This window comes from Aquarana catesbeiana, linkage group LG12 (assembly GCF_042186555.1).
Source record: "Aquarana catesbeiana isolate 2022-GZ linkage group LG12, ASM4218655v1, whole genome shotgun sequence".
NCBI lineage: Eukaryota > Metazoa > Chordata > Amphibia > Anura > Ranidae > Aquarana > Aquarana catesbeiana.
In genome coordinates, this window is record NC_133335.1 from 57529586 (window position 1) to 57543497 (window position 13912).

The window sequence follows — 13912 nt, forward strand, 5'->3', positions numbered from 1 at the left end:
TCTAAAGCAAGCTGATTTGAGATGTGCCCTAATATATTATATTTTAATTTACTGTTTCTTGAAATAGATCTGTGATGGCCATGAGGTGTGTCACAGAGCATTTTCTCCACCTTCTGTCCTGATTGAAAATTTGCAATTCTGATTTTGTACACAGACGTAAAAATATATTGGTGCTTTGTTATATAAACAAAACACATGGAAAGTATTTGACGCTTAAAAACCAAATGTGACAAGTCTGAATGTAAAATGTAAATTTAAATACAATAAGTCCTGTGATTATTAATACCACATTTATATGCAAAAAAGTCAGTGTTTGAGAAGGTGAAATCCACTCGAGATCAATTGAACACGATTATGAAGCCCACCAACAGGACCCGTGCGCTCACCTCTCAGGTGGGCCCTAATTACAGAGGACAATGAATCCTTTGAACAATAAGCCCATGATCTCTAATGGCAGCTGCAGGTGGATATGTTTATAGACACATTTACACACTCTGCTGTTAATCGGCAAATAACCATATACACAGAAACAAACTCAGCCTCAGAGGCTAGTCATGTGCAGAGTAGAAAAATTTGTTTTGTTTCAGATAGATTTGTTATATTACTAATTTCGCTTTGATGATTCATTTAGGAATTTGTTTAACTACTTCAGTCCCGGAAGGATTTACCCCCTTCCTGACCAGAGCACTTTTTGCGATTCGGCACTGCGTCGCTTTAACTGACAATTGCGCAGTCGTGCGACGTGGCTCCGAAACAAAATTGACGTCCTTTTTTCCCCACAAATAGAGCTTTCTTTTGGTGGTATTTGATCATCTCTGCGATTTTTATTGTTTGCGCTATAAACAAAATAAGAGCGACAATTTTGAAAAAAATGCACTATTTTTTACATTTTGCTATAATAAATATCCCCAAAATATATATAAAAAAACATTTTTTTTCCCTCAGTTTAGGCCAATACGTATTCTTCTACTTATTTTTGGTAAAAAAAAAATCGCAATAAGTGTTTATTGATTGGTTTGCGCAAAAGTTACAGCATTTACAAAATAGGGGATAGTTTTATGGCATTTTTATTAATAATTTTTTTTGCTACTAGTAATGGCGGCGATCAGCGATTTTTATTGTGACTGCGGCGTTATGGCGGACATATCGGACGTTTTTGACACATTTTTGGGACCATTGTCCTTTATACAGCAATCAGTGCTATAAAAATGCACTGATTCCTGTGTATAATGACACTGGCAGTGAAGGGGTTAACCACTAGGGAGCGGGGAGGGATTAAGTCAGTACTAGGGATGTGTTCCAACTGTAGGGGGGATGGGCTGTGTGTGACACGTCACTGATCTCTGCTCCTGATGACAGGGAGCAGAGATGAGGGACACTGTCACTAGGCAGAACGGGGAGATGCTGTTTACATCAGAATCTCCCCATTCACCCTCTCCGTGAGGCGATCCTGGGTATCCCCGCGGCGATCAAATCCGCAGGACCCGTGACCCGACTCACGGAGCTTGCGGCAGACGCGCACACACGCGGTGACAAATTCAAAGTAACTTACTTTGCGCAGCCGTGCCATTCTGCCGACGTATATCTACAGGAGCCAGTCGGGAAGTGGTTAATTGCATTCAGTTTACAAATTTTCTAACGAATTCCAAATTTTAGGAACAATTCGAATTCGGATTGGTCAAAAAATTATCTACCGATTTGAATTCTGTGTGAAGAATAGCTGGTTGTTAGGGGCGGGCCGGAAAGCCAGCCACCACGTCCTTAACAACCGATGACTCATCAGCTGTCAGCAGGCTTCCCCGCTGACAGATGAATGACAAGTGGGCACAAATTAAGAGCCCCTAACATAGGATTGTGGCCGTCGTGTTTTTTAATAAAGTTTTTTTTTTTTATAAAATTTTAAAAGAGAGCCTATCACAAAGTTTTTAGGCGGGAAACACATTTTTCCTGCACGTGTATGGGGCTATAAAAGGCCCCCCTTGTCAGACCCGTTTGCAGTTGTCCTGGATTGGCTTGGCAAGCTCCCCCTCCCTCCCTCCCTCCCTCCCACCCTGTCGCTGGCACCGTTATGTGGTTATGTCACCCTTGAATCAAGGGGGGACTTTGTTTTATGAATTATTCATTTATAGCACAAGTTCTATGACTGAGCGAATTTTAAGTTTGTTTAAAGTTTTGGATATATATTAATTTACTTATTGATATTTGAATAAAGTTTAATAGATTTCAAATTAAATACCAATAAAGGTGCCGCGGCCATTTTAACCCCTTCCCGCCGAGCGTACGCAGATGTGCAGCCTCGGCTTTCGGGGGTTATACCGGGATGATGCCCACAGCTGCAGGCATCATCCCGTTACCGTTTCTTAGAGCGGACCATCGGCTTTCCAGGGATAACAACCGATGCACCTGAGCATAGCCTGATGAAGGAGCACGCATGCCCCGAACGCGAAGCACCGCCCGCCTCACCCCGCTCCTGGAAGTGAAGACGCAGGTCAGCACGGCGCTCCACGGAGGATCCATGACCGACATCCTGGCCGCCCGGAGGCTCCGAGGACCCTCGGCACCACCGGAACAGCTACCAGGACCCAGGTCACAGGACTCACATCCCAGGAACCCCCCCACTGGCCCGTGACACCCACATCCCCCGAGAGCACGCAGATGAAACTACTTTACATGCTGGTTTTTAGCAACTCAAATGTGAGTGTTTTTATCTATTGTAACAAATATTTTTAACATACATGCTGCACTTAGAGGGCGCCGTCCTTCTTTCTTTTTTATTGTTCCAGAGCTTCTTCTAGCTTTTATAGACTGGCTGCCTTCCATTTTATCCTTACATGGACTAATAAGTTCCCCCTCTCAGGAACCCCCAACCCACCCCCTTCCCCCCACCATTTTTAGTTATATGTACTCGGCTACCTCCATTGTGCGCCATATTAACCCCTTGATCGAATACTTTGAAGTGCAAAGGGGGAATCGGGGGTCTTTTAGACCCCTGACCCCTCCATAAAGAGTACCTGTCACCACCTATTACTGTCACAAGGGATGTTTACATTCCTTGTGACAGCAATAAAAGTGATCAATTTTTTTTTAAAAACACAATTTAATAACATAAAAATAAATAAAATAAATAAGATAAATAAGAAAAAAAAAATGTTACTGCGCCCCCCCGTCCCCGCGAGCTTGCGCAGCAAAGAAAACGCATACGGAAGTCGCGCCCGCATATGTAAACGGTGTTCAAATCACACATGTGAGGTATCGCCACGATCGTCGGAGCATGAGCAATAATTCTAGCACTAGACCTCCTATGTAACTCTAACCTGGTAACTGTAAAAAATTTAAAGCGTCGCCTATGGAGATTTTTAGGTACCGTAGTTTGTCGCCATTCCACGAGTGCGTGCAATTATAAAGCGTGACATGTTTGGTATCTATTTACTCGGCGTAACATCATCTTTCACATTATACAAAAAAATTGGGCTAACTTTACTGTTTCGATTTTTTAAATTTCACGAAAGTGTCCCTTTTCCCAAAAAGTTGCGTTTAAAACACCGCTGCACAAATACCGTGTGACATAAAATATTGCAACAATTGCCATTTTATTCTCTAGATTCTCTGCTAAAATATATATATATCTAATGTTTGGGGGCTCTAAGTAATTTTCTATCAAAAAATACGGATTTTAACTTGTAAACACCAAATGTCAGAAATAGGCTTAGTCATGAAAGGGTTAAATACCAAATTTTACTGTGTCAAGTATTTTTTATTAGTTTTATGTTTAGTTCAATGTGAGTGTGCGCCCTACAGTGCCATGTAAACAAAAGGATGTCGGCAATAGAAAATTCTGAATTTAAACTGCGTGCCCCGCCCCAAACCATATTAGGTCCTTCGGGTTTGGTATGGATTTTAAGGGGAACCCCATGCCAAAAAAAATGGTCCCTCCAAAATCCATACCAGACCCTTATCTGAGTATGAAGCCCAGCAAGCCAGGAAAGTGGGGGGGGGGGGGGCGAGCGCCCCCTTCCTCTTGAACCAATCAGGCCACCTGCTCTCAACATGAGTGGGTGCTTTGGGACAGGGGGGCTCTGCCCCCTCTACCCCAAAGCACCTTGTCCCTAGGTTGATGGGGACAAGGTCCTCTTTCCCACAACCCTGGGCGGTGGTTATGGGGGAATGCGGGCGGGGGGTTTATTGGAACCTGTAAGCCCCCTTTAACAAGAGGGCTCCCAGATCCCCCCCCAGCCCCATGTGAATGAGTATGGGATATATAATACCCCTCCCCATTTACCAAAAAAGTGTAAAAAGTGAATAAAGACAGTACACAAGTTTTTGACAATTCCTTTATTAAAAAAAAATGTTGCCAAATGTAGATCCATTGCTCTCCGCCCACAGATCCCCACAACCACCACCCAGGGAAGAGGCCACTGTCCCCATCAACATAGGGAAAAGGTGCTTTCAGGTGGGGGGACAGGCCCCTCCTGCCCCAAAGCACCCCCTCATGTTGAGGGCATGTGGCCTGGTATGATTTGGGGGGGACGCTTGCTCGTTCCCTCCCTTATTGACCTGCTGGGGTGCATGCTCAGATAAGGATCTAGTATGGATTGGGGGGGACACCACGCTGCTTTTTTTCAGATTTTTCTATTGCTGGCATTCTTTTGTTTACATTTCAGCTGTCAGTGGGCAAGCCCGCTGACAGCTGTGAGGCATCAGTTGTTAAGAATGTGGCAGCTGGCTTCCCAGGCCTGCTCCTTAAAAACCAGATATTCTTCACACGGAATCCGAATCAGTCAATCATTTTTCAACCAATCCGAATTCAAATTGTTCAGACAATTTGGAATTTATTCGAAAATAAAGTGAAAGTAAACAAATTTCAATGCAATTCGTTACTATTTTATGCAGAGATTCGGACTGAAAAGAATTGCACATGTCAAGCATCCAGCTCAAAAAAGGAAAAAAGCCTCATAGTGTTCTTGGGGCTCAGGTGGTGGTCTTTACAATTCAGTTCAGTCAATCCTGATCAGATTTCACCTTCTGCCACAAGGACTTTTTTTGCATATAAATGTGGTGTAAAAATCACAGGACTCATTTATTGTGTTTGTATTACCATTTTTATTCAAGTTTGTCATGTTTGGTTTTGAAGGGTCACATACTGTATTTGGTATACATAGTGCAGTACCAATGCGTTTTTATTTTTGGTTTAGTATATACATCAATCATTATCAACCAGGGTTCCTCCTGAGGTTGCTAGGGGTTCCTTGAGCTGTGACTGATTGACCTCCCATTCGGTGGTGCCTTCACAATTCCAGGTCCAGTGCCATGTGCCAGAGCCAACTGTATGAAACCAGTTATCTTTATAGCTGTCTGTAAGGGTGGTGTTTTGACCACCATTGTAAGTGGGGCATCTTTCTTACTGGCCAACAACAAAATTGCCCCCAATTAATGACTTTTAGCAGGGGTTCTCCAAGATCTGAAAATTATGTCAAGGGTACTTCTGTGGTAAAAAGGTTGAGAAAGGCTGACATACTGTGTTGTGCTTGCAGCCTTGTGTATATTTTTTTCTACATTTGTATTTTATTACGCAAACATATTTATTGATTCGAACACAGAATTTATGAATGCAGATATACTGTATATCTGGAGACTTTCTTTGGTGTGCCAGGTATCCCCATCTCTTATGTCAGCAAGCAGGACATGGGGAGGGCAACACAAGTGAGCAAGAATTGTAATGTTAGTGATTCTGAATATTTTTCTTGACCGAAGATGATGCAACACAGAACAACTGGGCAAATCTGTCTGGGTCGATTTACCCAGGGCTTTGTGAATCTTGTTTAACGTTCGGCAAATCTGAACTTAGAGGCAAATCCCATTGAAGTCAATGGAGGAAGTGCATAGGTGTGCGCAGTCTATTGCATTAGGGTGTGCACCCCAAAGTTCAAACACACATGCACAGTAGAGCAGTGGGTGGTGTCAGTGGAACAGTGGATGGTGTCATTTTTTTAAAATTATTATTATTTTTTTTTACAATTTTTTAAAAATTATTTTTGTATACGGTAATATTATTTTTAATAATTTTTAATTTTTTTTTACAATATTTTTTTAAAATAATTTTTGTATAATGTTATTTTTAATATTTTTTAATTTTTTCTAAATTTGTTAGGAGCCCCATTGAGAGGCTTTGGTGAAATAGCAGAGAAAGGAACTGAGGACAGAGATTCCCCAGTCCTTTTCTCTGTAGCCTCAGCTGCCACTGGGGGTTCGGCACTGGGATTCTGCATCACACAGGGTGATTAGGGTGTGCCTAGGCACCCCTGGCACGCCTATGAGGAAGTGGGTGGGGTGAATCTTGTGTTTAATTCTAGGTAATTTTTAGTGGAGTGCAACCCCTGCAGGGGCTGCTGGTAAGAGCTGGCTCTTCTCTAATAGTCTAGAGGCTGCCCACCACCACAAGCACAAGTCCATGCACTCCGGCTCCAGTAACTCAGTCTACAGGATGTCTTTTTGAAATGTTTTAGGTGCTAGGCTACAGCAAAATAGCTGTAATGCCTTTTATTCTTCTCTCTCTCTCTTGAGATACTGATGTTATGCTGCACCATTCTCCTCCGGCCAGGAGGGGGAGAGCTAAAGCCCATGGACTTCTATGCAGAGCGCTGAGAATCCTGCAAATTGTAGTTTGAGATGGCAGCCATAAAATGGGGCCAATTGACTCTTTGCACTACAGATCCCAATAGTGAATCTAGTGCAGTAGAGTGAATGATGATTTTTATGGCCAGGAAAGTTCTTCTTCTTGGTGCTGAGGGAGTTAGAAAGAAAAAACCTCTGTCCTGAATATTTGCCTGCCAGCGGTAGACTGTGCCAGTGCAGATCTGAGCCTGAGACTGGGAATGATGACACCTGGGGGCAGCACAGCATTATCCACATCACAGCACCTGCACCACTGCCGCAGGGAGACTGAAGCATTCACTCACCCTCTGCTACCCACCACTGATCACAGGTGGCATTTGGGGAGAGACAGAGGGGGCCCCCCTTCCACAGCCCGAATTCACCACAGCACCCTAGGGACTGGTGAGAGGGCTATTTGCCCATTGCTGATACTGCTTGTCACTGAGAGCAGGACACCAAGTGTGCCAAACACATACCGCTTGCATACTGTACTCTATACTGCACTTATAGAAAACCAAACTTACAAATTTTAGTCTGCACCTTTACCAATCTTATACCGAACCTTTACCACATCTGAACATCATGTACTCATTGAAGACTAATGCCCCGTACACACGGTCGGATTTTCCGATGGAAAATGTCTGATCGGAGCGTCTTGTCGGAAATTCCGACCGTGTGTGGGCTCCATCGGACATTTTCCATCGGATTTTCCGACACACAAAGTTGGAGAGCAGGAGATAAAATTTTCCGACAACAAAATCCGATCGCGTCAATTCCGACCGTGTGTGGCCTGTTCCGACGCACAAAGTGCCACGCATGCTCAGAAGAAATTCCAAGATGGAACAGCTCGTTCTGGTAAACTTAGCGTTCGCAATGGATACAGCATTTTCGTCACGCTGCAATGTTAAAAATGGTTTAATACAGCGCACTCTCTTCTTCTTTATAATGTGACAAGAATTAAGTCGTTTTGCTGCTCATATTCACACACACTTCTCACAAAGTTTTATTTTGTTTTTTTTATTGGGATTCCCTGAATATATTGTTATTAGTTGTCACATCTGACAGAATTTTTTTTTTTTTATTTAATTTTTTTGGGGATTTTAAGCCTTTTTTTATATTTAATGTTTGGATTTTTTCAAAGGCTGATCTTTGTTCAATGTTATTTTTATTTTTACTCCAGAATATTTTTGGGTGTGTTTTTGTGTCAAGTTACCCCAACACCATTGATATCTTTTATTATTTAATCTCCAGGAGATTGTTTGGTGTTGGTGTCCCTTGTTCATTTCACATTGTATATTTGAAATGTACCTGAATCCTCACAAAAAAACTGTCCTTTTTGAAGTAAAACACATAGGAGAGTATAATTCAAAACAAAAATCCTTTATTAAGGGATCAGAACCAAACAAAGAGGGAGGCAACACTGGCTCAACATGAGAAATTAGCGAAGCCTGGGACCCCCACGGCAGACATCAATTCTTGAACATCAAAATTGGTGGCCTGAGGAGTGCATATGTAAGGGAGGGCAGTCTGGTCCAGAATTCTCAGAGATCTGGAAAGCAGCAGATGACATCTGAGTCCCCAGGCTGTGGTACCACAAGAGGCTGCATTTTTTGGCCGACCAGACTGGATCCAGGGTCCTCACTTTCTGGTCTTCCTTTCACGCTTCATTCCCGGCTGTGGCTGTGCAGTTGGAGATGTGGCAGGAGGAGGAGTAGGACCTGGAGGAGGACTGTGAGGACCTGGAGGAGAGGGAGGACGAGGAGGAGGACCTGCAGGAGGAGGAGGAGATGGACCATCGCAAAGGTGTGTCTGAGCTGTCATTTGGCCCCTCATACCTTTGTTAAGAGCCTCCAATATGAGCGCCTCACACAAGACTTGTTGGCCCTCCTCCATCCTCTGCATTTTATAGGCAATGACGGCAGCAATGTCCTCCTCCACGGTCTGTGGTGCTCCCAGGACCTCTGTAGCCCTCCAAAAGATTCCTCCGGTAGCCTCCTCTAGGGCACTCCTCCTACTGCTACTTTCTCTTTTCAGGGGGGGTGGAGGGACCTGCAGATCAGCCAGCCGGCTCGGCCCGGCCACCTCCTGGCTGAGACTTCCCTGTGTATGAAAAAGGGACATGGTTTTAGTTGTTGCTTCATCACTCACAATCCTAAATTATTACTCCAAACTAACATCTAGTTAACATCATTGATTGGACAAGCAGAAATATTTAGAGGAGTGCTATACCTGGCTCAATCTGGGCTCCTCCACATGTGGCCTGGAAGGCCCAGGTTGGGCGTCAGAAGCCTCAGCCGGGGGGGGAAGGAAGCGTGGAAGGAAGACTGGAGAGGGATGGTCTGGGTTCAGTCTGGCCTGCCAGAAAATGCAGCCTGTCGTAGTACAACATCCTGGGGACATAGATGTCATCTGCTGCTCCGGATCTCTGGGAATCCTGGACTTTCTTGCGCTCCCTTAGATATGTACTCCTCAGGCCACCAATGAAAATCTTTAAATAGGTGATGTCTGCCGTGGGGATCACCTGCTTCACAATTTCACACAATTGCACCAGTGCTGCCTTCCTCTTTGCTTGGTTCTTGAAATGGGAGTGGTTAATCTCCCACAGACAGGGCAGCTCCCTTAAGATATCTATGAATACTGACATGAAGTCATTGTCTTTCACTAAGATATCCATGTTCACTGCAAGACACAACACAAGACAAAGCCTAATGTCAGACAAAACTCTCCTAATCTTGTTACAATATAGGCTTCAATGTAGAAGCAGTATAGGCACAAGTTTGTCTCTTACCTTCGTTCTTACGATCGGCGCGTCCAATGCTCCTTCCTCCGCTCACAGATAGTACGTAATACGCACGCGTGTTACGCTTTATACACACTGCGCATGCGTGTAACTCCGCCCGCCCCTGGCGTTCTTTCTAGTCTATTCCCCGCCCCTTTTCGTTCGGCGCAGTGAGTGAAGAGCACATGGTGGAGTTAGAGAAGGTGTGTGCTAATTATAGCAACGAGGAGGAGGAGGAGGAAAGCCCAGATCCTGACACGTCCCGATCCAGAAGAAGACGTTTTGTCCTTTGGGGAGATGTTGGAGATGGTCGACAACATGAAGAAGTCCAACTATGACAGAAAGTATGGGCCTTACCCCAACCCCAACATCAGAAAGGCAAAGATCATGGCGAAAGTGGTCAAAAGCCTTCACAAGAATTTCGGGGTACGAAGATCGAAAGATCAGCTCAGGAAGCGGTGGTCGGACCTGAAATTAAGAGAGCCAGAGCAGTACCGAAAGATCCGGAGAGTGCTGCAAAAAAGTAAGTTGTTGTGCTGTGTTCCTATTCTTTCTGTCTTTATTGCATTCGTGCTGCTCCATATGCTTTTCTTAATTGTACAGTTTAAAAGGGCAACTTTAATGTTCATGGGCCCATTATTCGTTCGTATCAAACATTTTTCTTTTGGCCTCTAAAACACCATTGTTTAGGCCATATGCATTTTCCCACATTTTTTTTGGGCCTACTTGGATGCCAAATATTTGTTTGTGTAGATGGGTTTGTTACTAGAATGAAATGCCAACTAGATTCTGTGTAAGGAGAGGACACTGAGCAGCTGTTTTCACATCTGGACACTGGAGCACTAGTGTGGGACACAAGAACACCATTTTTATTAGGGGGGCCACACAGGTGCTCCAGTGTATACTATAGGGGGGTCTCCATCTGTGAAGCTTGTACTAAACAGGTAAAGTATTGCAGCTTGACAAAGGCCAATAAAAAAAATACATCTTGGAACTCGGCTAAAATAGACAATTGTACCCCACTTCCAAGCAATGTTTCCTATTTATAGTTCTGCAAATATCTGTGTGCTAATTATACCATTTTTGTTTTACATAGGGGAGAAAAGACTCGGAGGACACCCCCCATCCGAGGAAACCAGAGACCCCCCACCTCTGGAAGAAGGTGAAATACCACCAACCCAAGCTGAGCAGGAGGAAGAAGAAGATGTGGTGGAGATTGGCACCACAACAGGTGAGTGTCTGCGACCACAGGCTCAGGTAAACGAGATGGATGGTGGCAGATTTTTGAGACCTGTTTTTGTTTTGTTTCTCTCTTTTTAGGTGATCGTGATGTTGTGGATCCAGAACGTTTCACATCAGAAAGTGCCCAGATCCTGATCGGGGAGATCATGGGGTGTAATGTCGAACTGCAAAACATACAGCAAAAAATCAATGATGTTATTAAAAAAAATAATAACATCATTGATGTTTTGGGGCGAATTTAAAACCCCACAAAATCACTTTTTGGATTGTGGTCCAATCTTTTAAATTTTTTTGCAATGTTTTGAAAAGCCAAATTTGGAGGATGCACACAGTGTGCCAACATGTGCTATCTGCCATCACGGGAGATCAATGGACGCGTTTTGGGGGTGCAACCCCTTCCTCAATTATAAAGTAGCGTTGAGGAAGGGCTTGCTCCCCCAAAACACGTCCCTTGATCCCCCCTGATGGCAGATAGCACATGTTGACATTCGTAAATTGGTGTGCATCTTCCAAATTTGGCTTTTCCAGGGGTGATTTCCCCCCATCTGAACGCTATATCAAACCCAGTTCCTAAATACTGATGTCTGATATGGCTTTCTTGTTGGTTTTACACAGGCCTGTTTTATCTGAAATGGACATTTCTATTTTTGATAATGCTACTGCAAAAATTGTTATACAACAAACATGTTGGTTTGTTTTAAAAACCTTTGGTAAATGCACATGTGATTGTGCAGGTATAAAAAAGTTGCTTACTCAAGAATGTGTGGATTATTGTCTCAACACTACAATACAACACTTTTGGGTGATGTCATTGCTGTTTTCTGCAAAAATGGGTGTTATTTCCTAAGGGCAAATCCTCTTGGCACTACAAGTGCAGTTTCAGTGCAGTTGCAAGTGCACTTGTAGTGAAATGTGTTTTTGCATTTAGGAAATAACAGCCAACAGTGCTTTGTATAAGGTTACACAATCACGACATTTTCTGGACTCAACACATTTCTGTCAGGGTCAGCTAAAACAAACACAAGCAGTAAATGTCCACCAAGAATTTCTTTTTTTTTATTATTATAAAAAAGGCTTCACAGATTTGCTGGCATATCGATAGCCCCCCTACCCGCAAAGAACTCCAGGTAGCGTAACCGGACATCACGGGCACTCAGGGAGGGCAAGCCAGGACGGCCACTTTCAAGCGCCGTCAGTGTGGTTTGATGTAGGATTCCGGCCTCAGGCCCAACTGAGCCAGCATAGTTGGCCGAATGTTTCCTTAAAAAGTTATGGAGAACACAGCACGCCAGTATAATATGGTTCAGTTTATACTCTGCCATATGGATGGGTGTCAAAAATAGTCGGAACAGGCTGGCCAGGATTCCAAATGTGTTCTCCACCACTCTTCGGGCTCTGGCCAGCCGGTAATTAAAAACCCTCTGTTCCGGGGTGAGGGTCCTCATTGGGAATGGCCGCATCAGGTGGTCCCCCAGTGCAAACGCTTCATCAGCAACGAACACAAATGGGAGTCCTTCCACATTGTCCTCTGGAGCTGGCAAGTCCAAGCTGCCATTCTGGAGACGACTGTAGAACTCCGTCTGGGCGATGACTCCACCATCAGACATCCGGCCATTCTTCCCCACGTCCACATACAAGAAGTCGTAATTAGCCGACACCACCGCCAACATCACTATACTATTAAACCCCTTGTAATTATAATAGTACGACCCCGAGTTGGGTGGTGGGACGATGTGGACGTGTTTCCCATCAATTGCCCCTCCGCAGTTAGGAAAGTCCCACCGCTCGGCAAAGTGGGAGGCCACAGTCTGCCATTCCTGTGGCGTGGAAGGAAACTGTTGATGAAAAAACAATAAACATTACTATTTTTACTCTGAAACATGGAAAGCAGATTATACACAAACATTATGGGGCAACCTCCAGATAGCATTTACTAAGGGGAATTTAACAACGCCAAAGTATAAGGTACACCTATCATATTCCCCCCCCCCCCCTCTCATGAGCCATTTCTAAGATTATAGGGGGTGTGTGGAAATCTTGGACAGGTAACCCTCTTCACTTCATTGAGAGATGAATGCCTAAATAATGGGTATTACTTTGAACAGCCCCTCCTTAGTTACACTATTGGCAGACCACTGGACAGGTAAGAAGTGTCTGAATACAAAGATATAAATACATACTGTACACATTTGAGGACATTTGGACATTCTGCTATTACCTATCAAGATAATAATAGGATACAAAAACTTTAAACAGTACCATTGGAAAGTATACAGGCAGGCCCTTGCACTACATGCTTTGGGGAATTCATCCATAAATCTGAGCACTAAAGAGGTGGGTATAGTGTGTATGGGTTTGGCAAAGTCAGCAGATAAATGATTGAGGATAGATAGAGAATTGGGATCAGCTGACTTAGCAGTTGGGGGAGGGAGGGTTACTAAAAATTATTTGGGGACACCACAAAAAAAAGCCTCTGCCACTCTGCCTGAATTTAAATCAAAAATAACATTTCCAAACATTTTAGGGGGTGTTTGGGGTAAAGCGCTACTATGGAGCTGATAAAATACATTGTTAAGTGACTACATGAGGTGAATATAGGGCCAGGAGACACCATGCTGGGGAGGTTAGTGAAGGGCAAATATGTATGAAGGACCTAAAATAATAATTACACAAAAATCCAGCATGCATGAGGACAAAGGGGACATTCACAGCATATTACAAGCATGGTAATTAGGGAATGAGGAAAGAAATACAATATATTAGCAAACATTATATACAATAAAATGTGATATAAAAGGATAAAAATCTTACCTTCATATACTCCTTCTGCAGGACCTGTATGATGGCAGAACAGGTCTCTGGGATAATGATCCCCAGAGCCTGGGGGGAGATGCCTGTCGAGAACTTTAAGTCCTGCAGACTTCTCCCCGTCGCCAAGTACCGCAGGGTAGCGACGAGCCTCTGCTCCGGAGTGATGGCTTGCCTCATGCAGGTATCCTGCCTGCTGATATAGGGGGTCAGCGAAGCCAGCAGACGGTGAAACACGGGGTTCGTCATCCTGAGAAAGTTCCTGAAATCATCAGGATTATTCTCACGGATCTCACGGAGCAAAGGCATATGACAGAACTGGTCACGCTGGAGCAACCAATTCTTGGTCCATGAACTCCTCCCCACCCTGTTCATGGACTGGACTTGTGTCAAGGTCAGGACCCCAACACCAAGCCCCCGCACAGCACGAAC

General features: G+C 44.0%; 1 protein-coding gene across 3 annotated transcripts in view; it reads right to left on the reverse strand.

Moving 5' to 3' along the window:
• LOC141114270 (NXPE family member 2-like) overlaps positions 1-13912 on the reverse strand; it is a 127259-nt gene that overhangs the window by 81327 nt on the left and 32020 nt on the right. The window lies entirely within an intron of this gene.